The sequence below is a fragment of the Podarcis melisellensis genome (assembly GCF_964234715.1).
Source record: "Podarcis melisellensis genome assembly, chromosome: 12".
In the NCBI taxonomy this organism is placed as follows: Eukaryota; Metazoa; Chordata; class Lepidosauria; order Squamata; family Lacertidae; genus Podarcis; species Podarcis melisellensis.
The window spans coordinates 48,313,614-48,333,229 of record NC_138544.1 but is presented as its reverse complement, the minus strand read 5'-3'; the positions used below and the strand labels follow the sequence as shown (position 1 = coordinate 48,333,229).

General features: G+C 47.5%; 2 long non-coding RNA genes across 2 annotated transcripts in view; one reads left to right on the top strand and one right to left on the bottom strand.

Moving 5' to 3' along the window:
- Window positions 1–17,118, bottom strand: part of LOC309353474 — a 74,505-nt gene extending 57,387 nt beyond the window's left edge. The window contains exons 1-2 of the long non-coding RNA XR_014161889.1: window positions 17,012–17,118; window positions 5,019–5,138 (exon numbers count right to left, since the gene is read on the bottom strand). This is a non-coding gene — a long non-coding RNA (uncharacterized lncRNA). The remainder of the gene's footprint in view (window positions 1–5,018; window positions 5,139–17,011) is intronic.
- Window positions 4,505–19,616, top strand: part of LOC309353455 — a 64,117-nt gene continuing 49,005 nt past the window's right edge. The window contains exon 1 of the long non-coding RNA XR_014161869.1: window positions 4,505–4,705. This is a non-coding gene — a long non-coding RNA (uncharacterized lncRNA). The remainder of the gene's footprint in view (window positions 4,706–19,616) is intronic.

The following is a 19,616-nucleotide window of genomic DNA, read 5'->3' as shown; positions in this document are numbered from 1 at the left end:
TGGATGGCAAACCAATGACTTTTAACCTGCGCTCAGCCACAGGCTCACTGTCTGCCCTGGGGCATCATTGATTTCTGTTTAGGCCACACAGTATTATTTGTTAGTAGTGTTTATTTGATTTCTTACTCACCCTGCACCGTGACGTCCCAGGGCACATTACAGCCATTTAAAATAATATTAAAATAATTTTAAAACAAATTACAGTCAAGAGAATAGGGTATTTCAATAACAGATAACATAATATAATGGTAATACTGCAAATAATAATAACTACAGTGGTGCCCCGCAAGACGAACGCCTCGCAAGATGAAAAACCCGCTAGACGAAAGGGTTTTCCGTTTTGGAGGTGCTTCGCAAAACGAATTTCCCTATGGGCTTGCTTCGCAAGAAGAAAGCCCATAGGGGAATCTCCGGGGACCTCTTTTAAATGCTAGCGGTGGGGAGCAAAGCGTTTCCCCCCCCCCTCCGGCCTTCAGAAGAGGTCCAGGAAGGCCGGCGGGGGCCAAAAGGCTTTGCTCTCCACCGCCAGCATTTTAAAAGCAGTCCGGGATAGCAGGGAAGCGCTTCCCGCTATCCCGGATGGCTTTTGAAGGCAGGCGGGGGGGAGCAAAGACTTTTGCCCCCCGCCCGCCTTCAGAAGAGGTCCAGGACCTCTTCTGAAGGCCGGCGGGGGGCAAAAGTCTTTGCTCCCCCCTGCCTGCCTTCCCGGGAGAGCGGAGAAACGCCCGCCAGCATTTTAAGATCGCCCCGGGACAGCGGAGAAGTCTCCGCTGTCCCGGGAAGGCAGGCGGGGGGAAGCAAAGACTTTCGCCCCCCGCCGGCCTTCAGAAGAGGTCGGGGGACAGACTGCCCCCAGACCTGGTCTGAAGGCGGTTTCCATAGGAACGCATAGATTGATTTTCAATGCATTCCTATGGGAAACCGTGCTTCGCAAGACGAAAAACTCGCAAGACGAAAAGACTTGCGGAACAAATTAATTTCGTCTTGCGAGGCACCACTGTAAACTATTTAGAAGAGAATAAGAAGGTAGGGTGGTAATCCTACGATAAGATCTGCAGTTTAGGATGCAGCAAATCTTCAGCTCAGCCGATTCCTGGATCAGCTGGGCTCAACCAGTGTTAAGTCTCCAACCGCAGCTCAGCCAAAAGTACATCTTGGCACTCCATGGATGGGACTGGAGAGGGCTGACTTAGGCTGGAGCCTGTTCTTGTGCACAGGATTTCTCCCTAGCAGTGTGAAATCCAATACAGTGGTACCTCTGGATACAAACGGGATCCGTTCCGGAGTCCCATTCGCATCCAGAAGCAAATGTAACTAGCGACGGCACGTCTGCGCAGGCACGTGTCACTTTTCGCTGCTTCTGCGCATGTGTGTGACGTCATTTTGAGCATCTGTGCATGTGCGAACGGCGAAACCTGGAAGTAATGCGCTCCATTACTTCCAGGTTGCCGCGGAGCGCAACTCGAACGTGCTCAACATGAAGCATATTCAACCCGAGGTATGACTGTATAAGCTTTCAGACAGCACAAATGATACATCCACACTTCAGGAGGGTATTCTCTATGAGATGGTATTGACACTGTCAAACATGGCACACGTATGCCAATAATAGCCAAAATAAGTAGACGAGACAAGGAGAGTGGGAGCCTCAAAATATGCCTCAGGACACCGCTATTCATAAATTCACATCCAGGCTAGTGCCCTGTATGAAGTGGCAGCCAATTTTATCCGGTCCAACACTTTATTTGGATGCGAAACACTGCAAAGGACACAAACCTATGTCGATAGCAGCTAAAATATGTAAAATGAAGGAAGTGGAGATATGCACCCCCAAAATAGCACTTGGGAACCCTCATCCAAACCTGAAAGAGTGTGTTTGTACATATTCTGGCAATCATTTGTGTGGATCCATGGACATCAGCACCCTGCAAAACACTGACTCAGACCATAAAATAACACAGTATGGTATAAAATATAATTATTATCATTATTATGATATTATATAAACATTGCTGCAGGTGGATGGCTAGTATCATCTTTGCTCCATTGTATTCATTATCAGGCAACTAAAAAGGTCCGAATCATCAAAAGCTGGACACGATTGCCAGCATTTTTTCCACCCTCGTCACACAAAATACATTGCAGAAGCCATTCCAAAGCTTAATTCTGCACTCCTTTATTTTCCTCAAGGAGTTTTGCCTAGCAAGCCCATGTCTGCAATAAGGAAAGCATTTGGCATTGTGAGATTACAAGCACAACAATCAAAGTAAAGCCTAAAAAGCAATCCCCAGTTCCAAACTCCTTGCTCTTGCAGCATAGGAAACTATTTTATACTTAGGTGCCAATTTTTGCATAAGCCTTAAGCCTCACACAAGCAAACAAAGGCTAAAGGAAAATTCGGCTCCCCGCCTGCATCACTGGAGCAAGCACAAACATGGGGGTTTTACATCTGACAAAAGGCCATTTGGGTACCAGACCTTGCTTTGCTCTTCTTATAAGGTTTGCCTCCTGCTCTTTTCAAAGAACTAAAAGACAAGCTGGGAGATGCACAATCCCTTTGGTCAACTGGCCTCCATAACTTCTCCTTTTCACACCGTCCTGTTAAAGGTTTGACTCAAAGGTGCTCTTTAATGTCTCAAAGGAAAAGCAAGCTGGCAAAATACTCTGGTTCTCAAGGATCCAGAAGGACAAATGGAGCTCAGGAATAATGAGTAATTTGTTTGTCTCCTAAAAGTTTAGATCACCCGCTTATTTCAAGAAAGTGACCTCAATGAAAAGAGTAGTATACATTGAAAGTATATTATAATAATGCATATGGACATTTTAAAAAAACATTTTTAAAGGCAAGAAAAGACACAAAATCCTGCAAACAATTCTACTGCAGCCAGTGGAAACTACACTAAGGAGCCTGCTGTTTTCTAGGACTTGATACAAGTCATGATATTGTCTTTAGTAATGAGTTTTAGAAACTTGCACAGTTCAATAAAAAAAGAACCAGCTGTGCTGTTCTTATATAAATGCATTTGTTCTACTCACTTCAGGACCAGCCTTATTATGAAGTAACATGACATTCTTGCTCCAGATGAGATTCCAGAAAAGTTATTGGCTCTCCCTTTATATCCCATCTTTCTTCCATCTCAGAACCAAGGTGGCATATATTTGGCTCCCAGGAGGTCTCTCAACCAGGTCCTAACCAGACTCAGACCTGCTTAGCTTCAGCAAGATGGTGGCCTCCCATGTCTTCAGATTACACCAACCTTTACAGTCATTTGAGCCTATTTTTTCCTAAGCATTGGGTAGGGATGTCTGTATCTGTCAATTTCAGTTTATCTCAGAGTCTCAGGTTTTTTTTCCAGTCTTCAGTTCAGTTATCCACATTTACACCTCTTTTTTATTATTCCTCATGAAAATTCACCAGCATTTCAATGTTAATCCCTCGGAACATTTACACATCTATATGATATTTTGACTAATACAGGCAGCAACCATTTTAGGCATGTCCAGCTGATGTGCAATCGGGGGCGCGTGGGTCCATTTATGTTGAAGTTACGAATAGCAAAATCACAGCTAAGAAGCTCAAATCATATATGTGACTGAAACCCTTCTTTGGGAATTAAACCAATGTCCAAACTTTAACATTCAAAACCTTTACAGTGGACACTCGGGTTGCGAACGTGATCCATGCACACGTTCTCAACCTGCAGCGTTCGCAACCTGCGTCTGCACATGCGCAGGTTGCAATTCGGTGCTTCTGTGCATGCACAAAGCGCGATTTAGCGCTTCTGTGCATGTGCGACTGCTGAAACCTGGAAGTAACCTGTTCCGGTACTTCCAGGTTTCGGCAGTCCACAACCCGAAAAAACGGAACATGAAGTGGACGCAACGTGAAGGATGACTGTACTTGCAGAAACTTATAGTTAAAGATGAATTAAAACATAATATTTACAGTCACATGCTTCTCCAAGCATGGGCCTACCTACAGTCTCTTCTTCCAGCTTCCAAACAACCGTATTTTCCTCTTTCCACAGCTCAGATTTGCTCTCTCTCTTTCAAGCAGAGAAGAAGCACTCCAACACGCTATTCAACTTAGCAGTGCTCACAATGGATTCTAAAACACAGTCATCTTGCTTCACATAAAAATGGAGTCTCTCCTTCACTAGATATCTCCCATGTAACCAACGTTAGCCAATCACATGAGAACTACTAGGGTTTTCCTAGGGGAAAGTGGCAGGACAAGCTAGGGCACCTGCGTGAAGGTGGTAGGCTTGCATCAAACAACAAAAGCAAAAGAACATAAGTTGTTGATCAATCATGCCAAGCTCCAAAGGTCACTTTTTCATGAGGTCTGCCAGAGTTCAAAACTGCCCATTTTCAAAAAAAATTGCTGAGAGTTGTTATTCCCTTCCCAGAGCTACAATTCTCACAGTTCCCTGTGAAGCAGGATTGATGGTTAAAATGCCCTGGGTGTTGAAGCTCTGGGAAGAGAATAGGTGCCCAAATGCTCAACACACTTAACAAATTACAGCTCCCAGAATTCTTTGGGGGAAGCCATGATTGCTTAAAGTGATAGAGTGCTTTAAATGTATGGTGTGAATGTGCCCTTGGTCTTCATCTGCAAGGATTTTATCTGTAGAATACTGTAATGTTTACTCAGAAGGAACAAGGTGGAGTCGAGGGAAGCAGATCTTCTGGCCTGGAAAAATCTGTAAGTCATATTTGTTTTAGTTGGATGTTTTTCCCTCCCCCCACCCCTTATTGTTTTTAATCTATTCTAACCTTCCCTGTTCATTGTATCACAGGGAATATTTGCCTGTTGTCGAAGCCCAATATTTTCCTGATGGTTCCTGGCATTTGACTTGTCATATGACTTTGATGTGGTCTGGCTTTTGCATTTAGGGTGGACGGCTTTTCTTTTGGATTGACTCTGGTGATCACATTGTGGTTTTGTTCCTGTTGTTTAGATGCCTTTGCAATAGGCATATTAGAGATTCATTGACGTAACTGGTAGCGAATGTTACCTCTGTTGCGAAATCTTCAAAGTGCTGGCAATCCTTGCTCCCTCCATAGTATCTCTCTCATTTTGAAATATCTTCAGTGGCGTCAACTCCACTAGAGATGGCTAAAAATAAAGATCTCTCCTATAGAAGAAGAGGGAGAATCATCACCCACCCATGGACAGGGCAAGAAAGCAAGAGCTTTGATCAGATGACAGGGTGACAGATTTATCGGAAGATCATTAAAGTCAACTGCACCTAAGTCCCATTGAAACCAATGGGACTTCAAAATGAACTTTTCACATTGATTTCAAAAAGGCCTTAGACTGAATCTGAGCCTAATGCTTACCTGGGAATAAGTCCCACTGAACTTAAAGGTAAACGTAAAGGGACCCCTGACTGACTCTGGGGTTGCGGCGCTCATCTCGCTTTATTGGCCGAGGGAGCCAGCGTACAGCTTCCGGGTCATGTGGCCAGCATGACTAAGCCGCTTCTGCAAACCAGAGCAGCGCACGGAAACACCGTCTACCTTCCCACCGGAGTGGTACTGTCAGGGAACTGCCATCTAAAGCGCCGGGGGCGCAAAGGCTCACTGAGGTTGAGAGAGGAGTAGCAGCGGAAGAGGGAACCAGTAGAGGGCGAGCAAGAACTCCAAGGGAAAGTGAGTCGGAGGGATGGCTCAGAGACGCTTCCAGCGAAAACAGTGGGGAGGTCTCAGGACCTCCTATAGGGACACCCACACCTCGCCGGAAACTGTCACGCCGAGAGGCCAGACGACGTGTTTCCGTTAAAGAGCTTTTATGTTGGAAACGATTCCGAAAGCAGCCACTTTCGGATTCTACTAGTGATTGACGCAGCCATGCTGGAGGGGCTCCGTCACAGGCAGAGGTTTGAAAACCTGATCAAACTCTGAGGGACTTGCATTTTACGCACAAGCAGCTCATCGTCCCATCACAGCACAGCAATCCGAAAGTCACCGAAAGCCAGCTTGTGCAGGGAGAAGCATCATGAGCAACCCAGCCGGAACCGGAGGAGCAGGAGCAGCTGGAGGGGGTCCAAGCCTGGAAGAAAGGTACAGGGCGTTGGAGATCCAGTTGGCGCTGCAAACGGCGAGGCTTGAGGAGAGGAGGGCTCAGGATGCAGAAAAGGGAAAGGAGAAAACCACCCCGCTCGCCAGAAAGGTGCCAGGATTGGTGCAGAAATTCGGGGGGGATCCCAGGAACTATCATGCCTTTAGAACAGAGATGCAATACGCTCTAAACTTGCAGTTTGATGACTTCCCCGACGAGGAATCGCGAGTGGCTTTTGTGATTGGCCATCTCGAATCCGGGGCGAAGGATTGGGTTAGACCCCTGATGGCAGCGAATAATGAGATCCTAAAGGACACGAGGAAGTTTTTTCGTGCCATGGACCTGATGTTTTCCAGCGATATTGAGCAGGGGGTGGTGCGAAGGCAGTTAATGGCTTGCCAGCAAGGAAGCAGATCTGTCCGTGAGTACTGGACTGAGTTTACTATGCTGATTCATAAATTGGGGTGGGACCTATCGGCGGAGCCCATCCAAATGCTTTTCGAAGAGGGGCTTTCTTCAACCGTCAAAGATGAGCTTTCCCGGGGGCCCAGGGCGGAGTCTATGGATCAGTTAACCAAATCTGCGCTGTGCATAGGAGCGCGCCAGGAGGCGAGGGCTTTGGAAAAGCGGGAAGGGAAAGGAGACCGTTGGAGGGAGTTCCGCATTCCAGACATTCCAGAGCCACCTTTCCCGCCGGCAGAGCCGATGGAAGTTGGAACAGCGCGGGCGCGCGCAGTTTCAAATCCCAGTGAAGGGCGGAAGAAGGAGGGAAGGAGCGCCAAGAGATGTTATCTCTGCCAACAGCCAGGGCACTTTGCCAGAGTCTGCCCACAAAGAAAGGAATGGCAAGGGATGGCAGGAGCTGTTGGGGGAAAGGAAGAGGAAGGCAAGGAGCAAGTAAAAGCCAACGCCTGGCTGCCACCGTCGGGGCACAGCAGCCAGGCCAAAGAGCAGTGAAAGTGCCCATGCCGGAACCTCCCAGACCCGCTTTAGTGATAGAGGTGTTACTAGAACTGCCAAACGGACACCCACTAAAGATCAAGGCGCTTTTGGATTCAGGCAGCTCCTGTAATTTCATGAGTAAGGAGTTTGCAGCTGAGCACCAGATACAGACCATCCCTTTAAGTAACCCCTTGCAGGTGACTACGATTGACGGCAGAGAGCTGTTGGGGGGAGAAGTTAGCCAACAGACTGTCCCGATGATAATGAGGGTGGCAAGGCACACCGAACAGATAGCGTTTAATGTGGCCATCCTGGGAGGAGCGCCCATCATTTTGGGGATGAGCTGGCTGGCGCTACACGAACCGCTAGTGGGCTGGCATCAGAGGGTGGTCTCCTTTGGGTCAGCGCATTGCCTAGAACACTGCAAGGAGGGGAAGGTTTCGGGAGGAGACAGAGTCACCCTAGCCGGGATGGAAGTAATGGACAAAGGGAAGGTGCCCCCGCAATACGCAGATCTGAGCAACGTATTCAGCGAAAGGGAAGCAGACAAACTGCCACCGCATAGACCCTTTGACTGTCAAATCAACCTACTCCCTGGGGCCCAACTCCCAGTAGGCAAGCTGTACGCCATGTCAGACAGGGAGATGCAGGAGCTGAGGGAGTTCATTGACAAAAACCTGAAGCGAGGTTTCATCAGAGAGTCCCGAGCGGTGGGGGGCAGCCCAGTGTTTTTTGTGGACAAAAAGAACACAGACAAACCGAGACTGGTGTGTGACTTTAGGGCCCTCAATGCAGTGTCGGAGCCCCTGGCTTTCCCTATGCCCCGAATTGATGACATTTTGACCAGAGTAAGGAAGGGAAAGATTTTTACAAAGCTGGACCTGCGGGGGGCGTACAATCTGATACGCATAAGGAAGGGAGATGAATGGAAGACCACCATGTTTACCCCTTTGGGAGCCTTTGAATACCTCGTTATGCCCTTCGGTCTACAAGGGGGCTCCGCGTGTTTTCAAGCTTTTATAAACCACGTTCTGGGACCTTTGCTCTACAAGAATTGTGTGGCCTTTTTAGACGACGTGTTGGTGTATTCGGAAGATGAGGAACAGCATGTGAGGGACGTTCGAGAAGTGTTGGGCAGGCTGCAAGCCAACCAGCTGTGGGTGAAACTGGAGAAGTGCCAGTTTCATACCAAGGAGGTGGAATTCCTGGGGTACCGCTTGTCAGACAAGGGATTGGCCATGGATCCAGGCAAGGTCCAAGCGGTACTGGAATGGAAGACACCGAAGACCAAGAAGGACGTGCAAAGATTCTTGGGGTTTGGGAACTTTTATCGGAAGTTCATCAAGAACTTTGCCCACTTGACGGCGCCCATCACCGACTGCCTCAGCAGCAAGAAGAAATTTGTTTGGACGGTAGAGGCGGATCGAGCCTTTGAAGAACTGAAAAGGGCTTTCGCCTCGGAAGAACAACTTCTGCATGTGGATTTACGAAAACCCATGAGAGTGGAAACCGATGCATCCGACCGGGCGGTAGGGGCGGTCCTTCTTCAACCGGGGAGGAGTGCGTCGGAGTGGAGACCGTGTGCCTTCTTCTCGCGGAAGCTGAATAAATCCGAGAGGAATTACACGGTGTATGACAGGGAACTACTTGCCATTCACGAAGCATTCCGGAGGTGGAGACATTTATTAATTGGGGCACAACACAAGGTGCAAGTGTGCACCGACCACAAGAATTTAGAGTATTGGAGAACAGCTCGAGTGCTCAACCAACGACAAGTGAGATGGGCACAGGAATTCTCCAAATTCAACTTTGAAATTTGTTATGTGCCAGGCCCAGAAAACGTCAGGGCGGACGCGCTCTCACGCAAACCAGAGTATTGGGAAGGGGAGGGGGTGATCGAAGAGAGACATGTCATCCCTGAGGACCGCTGGGTGTGTGGGGGGGCGCTGGTGGGGCAACGAGAACTGGTAGAGGAAACGGAAAATGATGAATATGCCCAGGATAAGCTCAGAGGTCTCAGGGGGGAGGGCGAGAGCCCCGGAGGTTTTGAGGAAAGAAATGGGGCATTGTATTACAAAGGGGCACTGTATATACCCGAAGGTGAATTGAGGGGGAGAGTACTCAAGCAGTTGCATGATAGCCCCACGGCGGGACATTTTGGACAACACAAGACCATGTGGTTGGTTACCAGGGAATTTTGGTGGCCTAAGGTGAGGGAAGATGTAAGGGAGTATGTAAGAGGGTGTGACCAATGTCAGCGAGCCAAAGGGGAAAGAAGGGCGCCGGCAGGGTTATTAGAACCATTACCCACACCAGAACGGCCTTGGGAAGCGATATCAATAGATTTTATGACGGATCTGCCAAAGTCCAAGGGGAAAACAGCCATCATGGTAGTAGTAGACCTGTTAACTAAGATGTGCCACTTTGTAGCATGCTCACATGCAGTCACAGCGGAAGAAACAGCGAAGTTGTTTGTAGAACACATCTTTAGGTTGCACGGGGCTCCCTTGAGGGTGATCTCAGATCGCGGCAAACAATTTACTTCCAGGTTCTGGAGGAAGCTCATGAGCTTGCTGCACGTGGAAGTCAATTTTTCAACTGCCCGGCACCCTGAAACCAACGGGCAGGCGGAAAGAGCAAATGGCATTCTTCAACAATATCTGAGGTGTTATGTCAATGACAGAGAGAACGATTGGGTCGAAAAGTTGGCGTTGGCAGAATTTGCCTACAATAATGCGGAGAATGTGTCCACAGGGATGAGTCCCTTTTTGGCTAATTACGGGTGTCACCCCAGGGCATTTCCAGGGGAAGGAGGGGAGAGATGGAGCGTCCCAGCGGCTGAACATTTTGTAGAAGAGATGGAAGCGATCCATCATCAGCTCCAGCTCAACTTAGAAAGGGCTAAGGCACAATATAAGAAGCAGGCAGACAAGAACAGAAGGGAAGGTGAAACCATAAGGGTGGGGGATCAAGTGTGGTTGTCAACCCAAGGGTTGCCGTTCAAAGGGGGTTGTAAGAAATTGAGGCCCAGAAGATTGGGACCCTTTGAGGTCATTCAGCAGGTCAACCCAGTAGCTTTCAAACTCCGATTACCCAACCACATGAAATTGCACCCAGTGTTCCACAGGTCGTTACTGTCACCATACAGGGGGGGACGTGAAGGGGAGTACGTCAGGGGACCAGCCTTGGAAGAGAGGGAACGCCGCAACCATGTAGCGGAAATCCTCGATTCCAGGTGGAAGGGAAATCAGGTGGAGTATTTGGTGGCGTGGGAAGGGGAACCGGAGTCAGAAAGCACCTGGGTGAATGCAGAGGAAGTCAATGACGAGGTTTTAACAGAAACGTTCCACCAAAGGTTCCCGAGGAAACCTCAGCCGATAGCAAGGTTTAGGAGGGAGTATTTCGGCACCACCGATGAGGAAGAGGAAATGGAAGGGTTCGCGGAGTCGGAGTTGGAAGAGGGAGTGGACTCCGATGACGAAGATTACCGAGAGAGTAGGAACAGCAACAAGTGGAGGGAAGTGTTCGCGACGTCGGAAGACGAAGGAGGTTCTTTCAGGGGTTTTACCTCCTCACCGCCAGTAGGGGAGGAGACGGGAGGGGGTGAAGGGGGCCCTGGAGGGGAGGTGGATGTCAGGGAACTGCCATCTAAAGCGCCGGGGGCGCAAAGGCTCACTGAGGTTGAGAGAGGAGTAGCAGCGGAAGAGGGAACCAGTAGAGGGCGAGCAAGAACTCCAAGGGAAAGTGAGTCGGAGGGATGGCTCAGAGACGCTTCCAGCGAAAACAGTGGGGAGGTCTCAGGACCTCCTATAGGGACACCCACACCTCGCCGGAAACTGTCACGCCGAGAGGCCAGACGACGTGTTTCCGTTAAAGAGCTTTTATGTTGGAAACGATTCCGAAAGCAGCCACTTTCGGATTCTACTAGTGATTGACGCAGCCATGCTGGAGGGGCTCCGTCACAGGCAGAGGTTTGAAAACCTGATCAAACTCTGAGGGACTTGCATTTTACGCACAAGCAGCTCATCGTCCCATCACAGGTACCTATTTATCTACTTGCACTTTGATGTGCTTTCGAACTGCTAGGTTGCCAGGAGCTGGGACCGAGCAACGGGAGCTCACCCCGTCACGGGGATTCGAACCGCCAACCTTCTGATCGGCAAGTCCTAGGCTCTGTGGTTTAACCCACAGTGCCACCTGCGTCCCCATACTTAGTGGCACTTTAAAAATTACTATTACCAGATTGTAAGGTATAGCAAAACCATTGACTGTTAGACTAGGGGGCTCAGAACAAAAACTGATGTCTCTCCAAACTCTTCTGAAATTAAGACTCAGTCCCAGAAGAAGAGGAGGAGTTTGGATTTGATATCCCGCTTTATCACTACCCGAAGGAGTCTCAAAGCAGCTAACATTCTCCTTTCCCTTCCTCCCCCACAACAAACACTCTGTGAGGTGAGTGAGGCTGAGAGACTTCAGAGAAGTGTGACTAGCCCAAGGTCACCCAGCAGCTGCATGTGGAGGAGCAGAGACACGAACCTGGTTCACCAGATTACGAGACTACCGCTCTTAACCGCTACACCACACTGGAACCCAGAACAGGTTCACCCAGTCACCTGTGTTCTCTTCCACTGCTGCCACACTCTTCACTTTTCTGTACTTGGCCCTGGCACCAGTAGTGATAGGGAGGGCTAGTGATGGGGCCTCCATAACATCTTAGAACACGGTTAAAGCTGCTTCCTTGGAACTCTGCCGATTGTGGTTCCCAGGGTGCCTGTGTCCTTACCAGGGTGAAGAGACAGGAGCTCCCAAGCCACATTTACCAGAGTACCTAGTGCTCAGGGGGATTCTATAGCAATGTAAAGACTAATGGAAGCTACATTGCAGAACGTCTCTGTTGCATGACCCTCATGTCTGTTGCCAACAGGCAGAAATGCCCAAGAATTTTGCTCAGTCCACATTTTTACATAGACTAACCAAATTCACATTTGCTGGGCTGGAACGCAGTTCACACTTCTCTGAATTCTGCAATAGAGTTCTCAGTCCATAATATGCACCAAAATGCATATAAATGTGTGTATCTTGAGACAAAATACATTTTAGGATAAAACACAAAAGAAGTTGATAATAAATATAGATAATGCATACTAAAAATAATGTGATTTTCATGTGTGTGCTTTGTTTTAATTGCAGAATGGTGTGGAAACAGGACAGAAACCAGCATGGATTGGAAACTGATTTACTAGGTAACACTAGGTAAGCTTGGGGGTAAAGAAAGGGATGCCAGATGAGAATTTAGACCTTCCCTCCCTCCCCTCTCTCTCTTTGTTCCTGAGAGATGTGGGGAGCTAAGGAGAAGTTCTCATGCCTTCTTATGTTCCTTATGATGTAATGGGGAGTATGATGGGCTCAAACTTCAGAACTCTTATGGCGATTGACTGATACTTTGCTTTTCCTTCTAAAGGAACCCAGGCAGCAAATAAATATATGGAAAATAAATAAATAAATCTTTACCTGACCCCATTCCACACTGAGCAAGCCCATCACAGGAAAGCGTTTCCCTGATTGCAAGAGCAGTTCATTTGCCAATGGAACAAGAAGATGTCAAGGGTGTTTATGGAAATCTCCCTTTGGTGCAAGTTTTCAGAAAAAGGTTGGGCTGTCATGAATTGTTCGTCAGCCCAGCCTTGCCCAGCCCAGCCTTGGAATGTAAAAATCATCTGAAGCCCATTGAGCTTCCCCCTTCCTTTGCCTACAGCCTCCCAACCTCTCCGGTAAACAGAGCCAGAGAGAAGCTGCTGGGAAGCAAGTCAGCAGCTTGTTTGTTTTGATTTTTTGACACTCCTTGATGTTGTCTGAACTGGGCCTTGGGGTGTCCCTTTAATTCATTTTATATAATTATTATTATTATTTACATATTTTTTTAAAAAAAATCTACCCACCTTTCTACTGTTCATTTATCCGAATGACTTGCAAAAATTAAAAATCAAAACACAATAACCATCTACACACACAGACACCCCAATGCATGAACTTAATTTTTTAAAAAAGCAACAATGGAAAGATATGACAGATAAGACTGAGCTTCACATATAATTATTAGCAGGCAAAAGCCTGGTGGAATAAAGATGTTGCTACCAGCCAGCCAGAGAGGCTGCCCTCTGCACTTCATGAGACTTGCCATCATCTCCTTACCCAAGACTGTTATTTCCACTGAATTCAATGCACTTTTTGTCAGAGGCGGAGCTAGCTGCTCCGGCACCCAGAACGGCCTACGGGGACAGAGCTAGCCACCTGCGGGGGTGCGCCAGCGCATGTCCCAGAGGGGTGTACCAGCAGCAGCACACACCTCAGGGGGGGCACCGCATGTGGCAATGTCACCCCCCTCAGGGATGACACCTGGGGTGGACCACCCACCCCCACCTTTCTCCGCTACTGACTTTTGTCTGCCCACATTGTTCGCATCCTGCCTTGCCTGCTGCCTTTGGCAGCGTTTGTTCTGGATGCCGTAGGATGCTCTGCATCAGATTAGGAGTAAGGACCTTCCACATGTTATACACTGTGTGTAGGCCAGGCACGTGGAACCTTTTGCACTCCAGAGGCCTGATCTTTATCTGGCTCCACCTCCCTGGATCAACTTTACCATGCCCAGCCCACCTGTTCAAATCCCTTGCACAGGGGTTCCCAAGTGCCTGAGAGTCATCTGACTCCCGGGCACTTGAGAAGCTCAGTACAAAGAGCTAATCTCAGCACTTTGAGAACCCTGCACAAAGCTGGCTCCCGGGTGCTATGCAGCCTAGGACCCATGTACCTACGGGACCGCCTCTTCTGGTATGCCCCACGGAGGACCTTAAGGTCCACAAATGACAACACTTTGGAGGTCCCAAGTCGCAAGGTGGTTAGATTGGTCTCAACTAGGGCCACAGCCTTTTCAGTACTGGCCCCGACTTGGTGGAAAGCTCTGTCACAAGAAACCAGGGCCCTGCGGGACTTGACATCTTTCCGCAGGGCCAGCAAGACAGAGCTGTTCCGCCTGGCCTTTGGCTTGGCCTCAGTCGGACCCTTATGTTTCCCTCCCCTTATGGTTTTGATCTATGGGCTCCTTTTAAAATGAGGATGCATTTTAAATTGCATTTTAACCTGTATTTTAAATTGGGGTTTTTCCCCTATTATGTTTTTACTGTATTTTTACTGGTGTTAGCCACCCTGAGCCCGGCTCTGGCCGGGGAGGGCGGGGTATAAATAAAATTTATTATTATATTATTGTTATTGGGGATCCCTGTGCAAGCCCTGTGCAGCTGATTGAGCAGGTTTGGGCCCTCCTGCCTAAGGTGCAGCCTGCTCTTTGCTGTCGCATACAGCCAAAGCGTGCTTCCCTTGGCCAACACACATTCAGGAGTGCACTTTAAGGCCCCTGATTATACATTGGCAGCCACATCTCTCCTTGCCCCACACCTGACTTCACGTATGATGTCAAGTGTGGTAGGTGTGGTTTGACTCGCACACCAAATTTGAACCCTGGCAGGCCAGGTTTGGCCTACAGGCTAAAGGTTTCCCACCCTGGTATAGGTGACCAATGCTCTGTATAAGAGTGCCAGTTACTCACATTATGCGCTAGGGATTTGAGTGGAACATGGGGCATCCCTGCATCAGTTCCTGCTAGATTGACCTGAGAGGCAGGGCTATTGTTATGCCAAAACAGTAAGCATCCCCCTTAACCCTTGAAATATAGGAAGTATCTCTTTTCCACTACTGTCGCAACTTGAAGCATTGTGAAGAAGTGTCTTAGACGACATAGGAACATGAGGGAGTCTGCCCATTGGTGGATCACCTGCTTTGCAGTGGCAAATTCAGAAATGTCATGATGGTCACCTCGTCTAAGATTATAGAACTTTCTAAAATTATACAATAATCTTATCGTTCTATGATAATAATTAGGTACGCATTGCAATGTTCAATGCAGATCTCCTGGTGTTGCCTTTCAGCTAGATCTACTATTTTCTGTGCAGATACATGGGGAATGATTTTGCTCCAATGTCTTCCTTCGGAGTGCTTTCTATGATGTTCCACTGCATGTAAGAGAACTTGCACAACATGCTCCTGAAACTGAAGTACCTTGTGTTTCCAGTGTTTCTAAATGCTTAGTTCTGGAGCATAAAGGGACCCCTGACTATTAGGTCCAGTTGTGGCCAACTCTGGGGTTGCAGCGCTCATCTCACTTTATTGGCCGAGGGAGACGGCGTACAGCTTCTGGGTCATGTGGCCAGCAGGACTAAGCCGCTTCTGGCGAACCGGAGCAGTGCACGGAAACACCGTTTACCTTCCTGCTGGAGCAGTACCTATTTATCTACTTGCACTTTGATGTGCTTTCGAACTGCTAGGTTGGCAGGAGCAGGGACCGAGCAATGGGAGCTCACTCTGTCACGGGGATTCGAACCGCCAATCTTCTGATCGGCAAGTCCAAAGCTCTGTGGTTTAACCCACAGTGCCACCCGCATCCCTCTGGAGCATAAGGTAGTGCCTATTTCATGGTGATTGGTGAGCCCTAGGACAATGGAGACAGAGGCCCTGCAGGGACACTGCTGCAGCCCCACACCACACCACTGGTTTTTCATGCAGATAGTCCCAAATGCAATCCCTAGCAGCTCTAGGTAGGTAAGGACTCCTACCTGAAACCCGGGATAGCTGCTGCCTGTCAGTGTAGGCAGTACTGAGTTAGATGGGCGAAGGGTCTGGCTCATCATATGGCAGCTTTGTATGTTCCTAAGAAGTTAAACTCTTGAGTTGAGTTGGTATGGCAATGCTACGATTTTTTACAGATGGCTATAGTGGAGGGAGGCGAGATATTTCCCCACAATGGGTATCTTCCCCCCAATAAGTAGTTAAAAGCGAGTGTGCCTGCATAAAACAAGGTAGGTAATTAAAATTATTAACTATAGTCAAACCCATAGAGCTGTGCAGTGCCAACTGCAAACAAAAGTAGGGCTGAACAAGTCTGAACTTGCCACTTTTTATTAAATCTTATTTAAAGTACTGAAATAAGTGGAGTGTCTGATGAAATATGCAGGGGGTTTAAACATGCCACAGCTGATAGAAAACTATACATGTCTGTGTTTTGACTGGCCAAAGATTCCTCTGCTGAATTTGTAAGCATTATTCCGAATCAGTAGGCTGCGATCCAAACCCCACTTACCAGGGAACAAGCCCCAATGAATTCTAGAGGACCTGCTCCTGAATACACACCATTATGGTCACACTGGAAAACAGCATCTGAGCAAAAGTTCTTCAGGCCTTCGGTATTACTTAAGGCATTTTACAAACTGTCCTTAATCTGTCAAAATTATCCTGGGCAGATGAGAAATGTTATAAACTCTCATCTACGTTCAGAGAATAATGTCATTTTAAGTATGTTGGGCAGATAGTTCAAGATGTTACTATTAGTATATAAAGCCTGTAAAGCCAGTTTCCTTGGGAGATGTCCATACCTCATATATGCTACCTCAGCCTGCGGAACTGGCACTGTTATAGGGGCCACATAACACTCATTCCACACATGTAAGAAATTGATCTTTTAGAATGGCAGCACTCACACTCTGGAACTCTCTACCTGTCTTTAATCAATCATTTTAATTGTTTTATTTTATGTTTTTGTAAACTGCTTAGAGATTTCCTTTTAAAAATACTATATATTTACTACACGGGAAGACACCCGAGGACACCAAAACCTGCATTCCTGTACCCGTGAAAATCTACGAAAGCATATATATATATATATATGTTATAAATGAAACAAACGAAAAAGTGGGGTATGGGAAGGCAGCCTAGGCTTTGGTTTAGGATTAGCATTGGGAAAGCAAGATTCATGTGCCTCTCAAAATCCAAAATGTGGCCCCTGATCCAAAAAAGCTGGCAACCACTGCTAAACTTGCACCCAAATATGCATTTGGAGACCCATTTCTTAATTTTACACCATATGGTAATGGTGGTACTGCTACTATTGCAACTCACCTTAGATCAGGCCATGACCCAGAAGCAGGTCCCAACCCACCAGCTGAAGACCAACGGGTTAGAGTGTGAAAAACCATTGCTGTATCATTCTAATCCATCATTTTCTCATGATAGCATTTCCTTAAGCCTTGGGAATATGCTTGCACATGAACTGGGCTGGCCATGTCAGTACATGTCCATGTACTTCACTTAACCTTTTATTTTGATTCACAGATATAGCATGCACACATATTTACTTGAATTGTATTACACAATGGACAATAGCATTTGCTTTGGAAGGGCCAGATCCCGCAGCTGACTGCATGGGCGGTGGCTCTCCTCCACCTGTTCAAAGCCAGCAGACATTCTTACTGATGACTAAACAACACGAGACCTCGAGTCTTTGACATAAGAATCGCATTAATCACACCTGCTTGACACGGGCTAAGATCCGAATCCTGCAGTGTGCATTAAGTGTATCCCAAGCAGGAATTGTGCCCTTATCTTCAGCACCTTAAGATATTATATGGGCACATGGATTTCTTTATTTCAAATGTTTATGTCCACCATTCTGTTTGAGACGGGTCTGCATTGCACATTCTCTGAGCTCAAGAAAATAGGAGAGTCCTTTTGTGCATTTCGAGTTCCCTGTATATTTCATTCCCTTCAAGTGGTCTAGAAATGCCAGATCATTCATTGTGGCAGGTGTGCCAACTTGAAAACCATATTGTGGAGGGGGGCATGTAAGCCCACCCTGCATAATCAATCACATGATGCGGCACACACCATTTGAATGGCAATGTCCATCAACCTTTGGGAAAGGCCTGAAGGGACCTTGGCCCCTAGAAGTTGGTTCCTATGCATTGTGGCAGTTTTGGAAGTAGCCAGACAATGAGCAGACACTGGTGCCTAGTTCCATATGATGCTGCTCATCTGCCAGCAGGTCTGCTTAGATAACATGTGGAAGGTTCATTCTGCATCAGGGATGGGGAGCCTATGGTTCTCCAGATGTTCCTGGACTACAATACCCATCATCCCTGACCACTGGCCATGGTGGCCGGGGCCGAGAGGAGTTGGAGTCTAAAGACACCTGGAAAGTCACAGGTTTCCATCTCTGTTCTACAAGCTCTCTCTACAGGCAGGGCAGATAGAAGGACCATAAACCACTAAAGCAACATTTGTCACCTCTGTGTTTCTGGGAGGGAAGGAGCTAGCTTTTGTCATACAAAGCTACCCATTTAATTTTACTTTCTCAGCTTGTCATTTCTCTAGTCTGCAGTTCAGTTCTCCACATTTCAACATCAGTTTGTGTTTTTTTAAAAAAAAGTCAGCATGAAAATCCATGCACATTTTCACACACATTTCTCCTAACACACACGTTTTTGCAAGCAATTTCCCCTAATATATGCAATATATATTAATTCAGCTCTCCCCAACATATGTTTTCCATACACATTTGCCTTTATTATCAGTTATTATTGACACCTTTGATTACAACACTAAAAGGGCCATTCTTTGCTTGTGGAAGAAATGAATTTCTTCTGTAATATGCAATAAATGGTTTCCACTGTATTGCACAGGTATTCTGTTTTTGTACGCATATTTTGGCTGGAAAGAGGCATCCGGCAGACCCAGGCGTCCAGGGTTCAAATCCCCACTCTGCCAAGGTCCCTGGGTGACCTTGGACCAGTCTCTGGAAGGAAGTGGGGAACCACGTATACTACATTGAACTTGTTGGTGGAAAGTTGGGAATATGTAAATGTAATAATCAATTAATAATTACTTGGTTGCTGAAGTGCTAATTAGGCAGATTTCCATTAAAATGCATACCAAACAAATTTGTCTCCCATCCCTCCTCTGAGCAGTGTGGGCTCCTGGCCAAAGCATCATGTTTCTCTTACTTAATTTAGGGTTCTCTCTCAGGCTACTGGTCTTCACTTCTCTTTCCCCTCCCAACTGTTCAAAAATATTAGCTGGAAAGGGTGACAGGAAAGGGGAAGTCCAGACAAGGCACAGTTTCTTCCCTTGGATGAGGCAGTCTGCTGCCAAAGGTCTGCATCCTTGCAGGGAGCAATGGATTTAGTACTTCAAGTTTCTTGAGATCTTGCGTCCATCAAGTCAACTTGAGAGCATTTATAGCCAGGCTCTGAATTTGCTCTGAATACCCAAGGAGCCAACCACTCATCCAATTTGAGACAAGGGTAGGATTTCATAAGGTAAGACGAACCTGTGGGACGCGGGTGGCGCTGTGGGTTAAACCACAGAGCCTAGGACTTGCCGATCAGAAGGTCAGTGGTTCGAATCCCCACAACGGGGTGAACTCCCGTTGCTCAGTCCCTGCTCCTGCCAACCTAGCAGTTCGAAAGCACGTCAAAGGGCAAGCAGATAAATAGGTACCACTCCGGCAGGAAGGTAAACGGCGTTTCCGTGCACTGCTCTGGTTCACCAGAAGCAGCTTAGTCATGCTGGCCACATGACCCGGAAGCTGTACGCCGGCTTCCTCGGCCAATAAAGCGAGATGAGCGCCACAACCCCAGAGTCGGTCACGACTGGACCTAATGGTCAGGGGTCCCTTTATCTAAGAAGAACCTGCTAGATCAGGCCAGTGGCTCTATTGTTCCAGCAG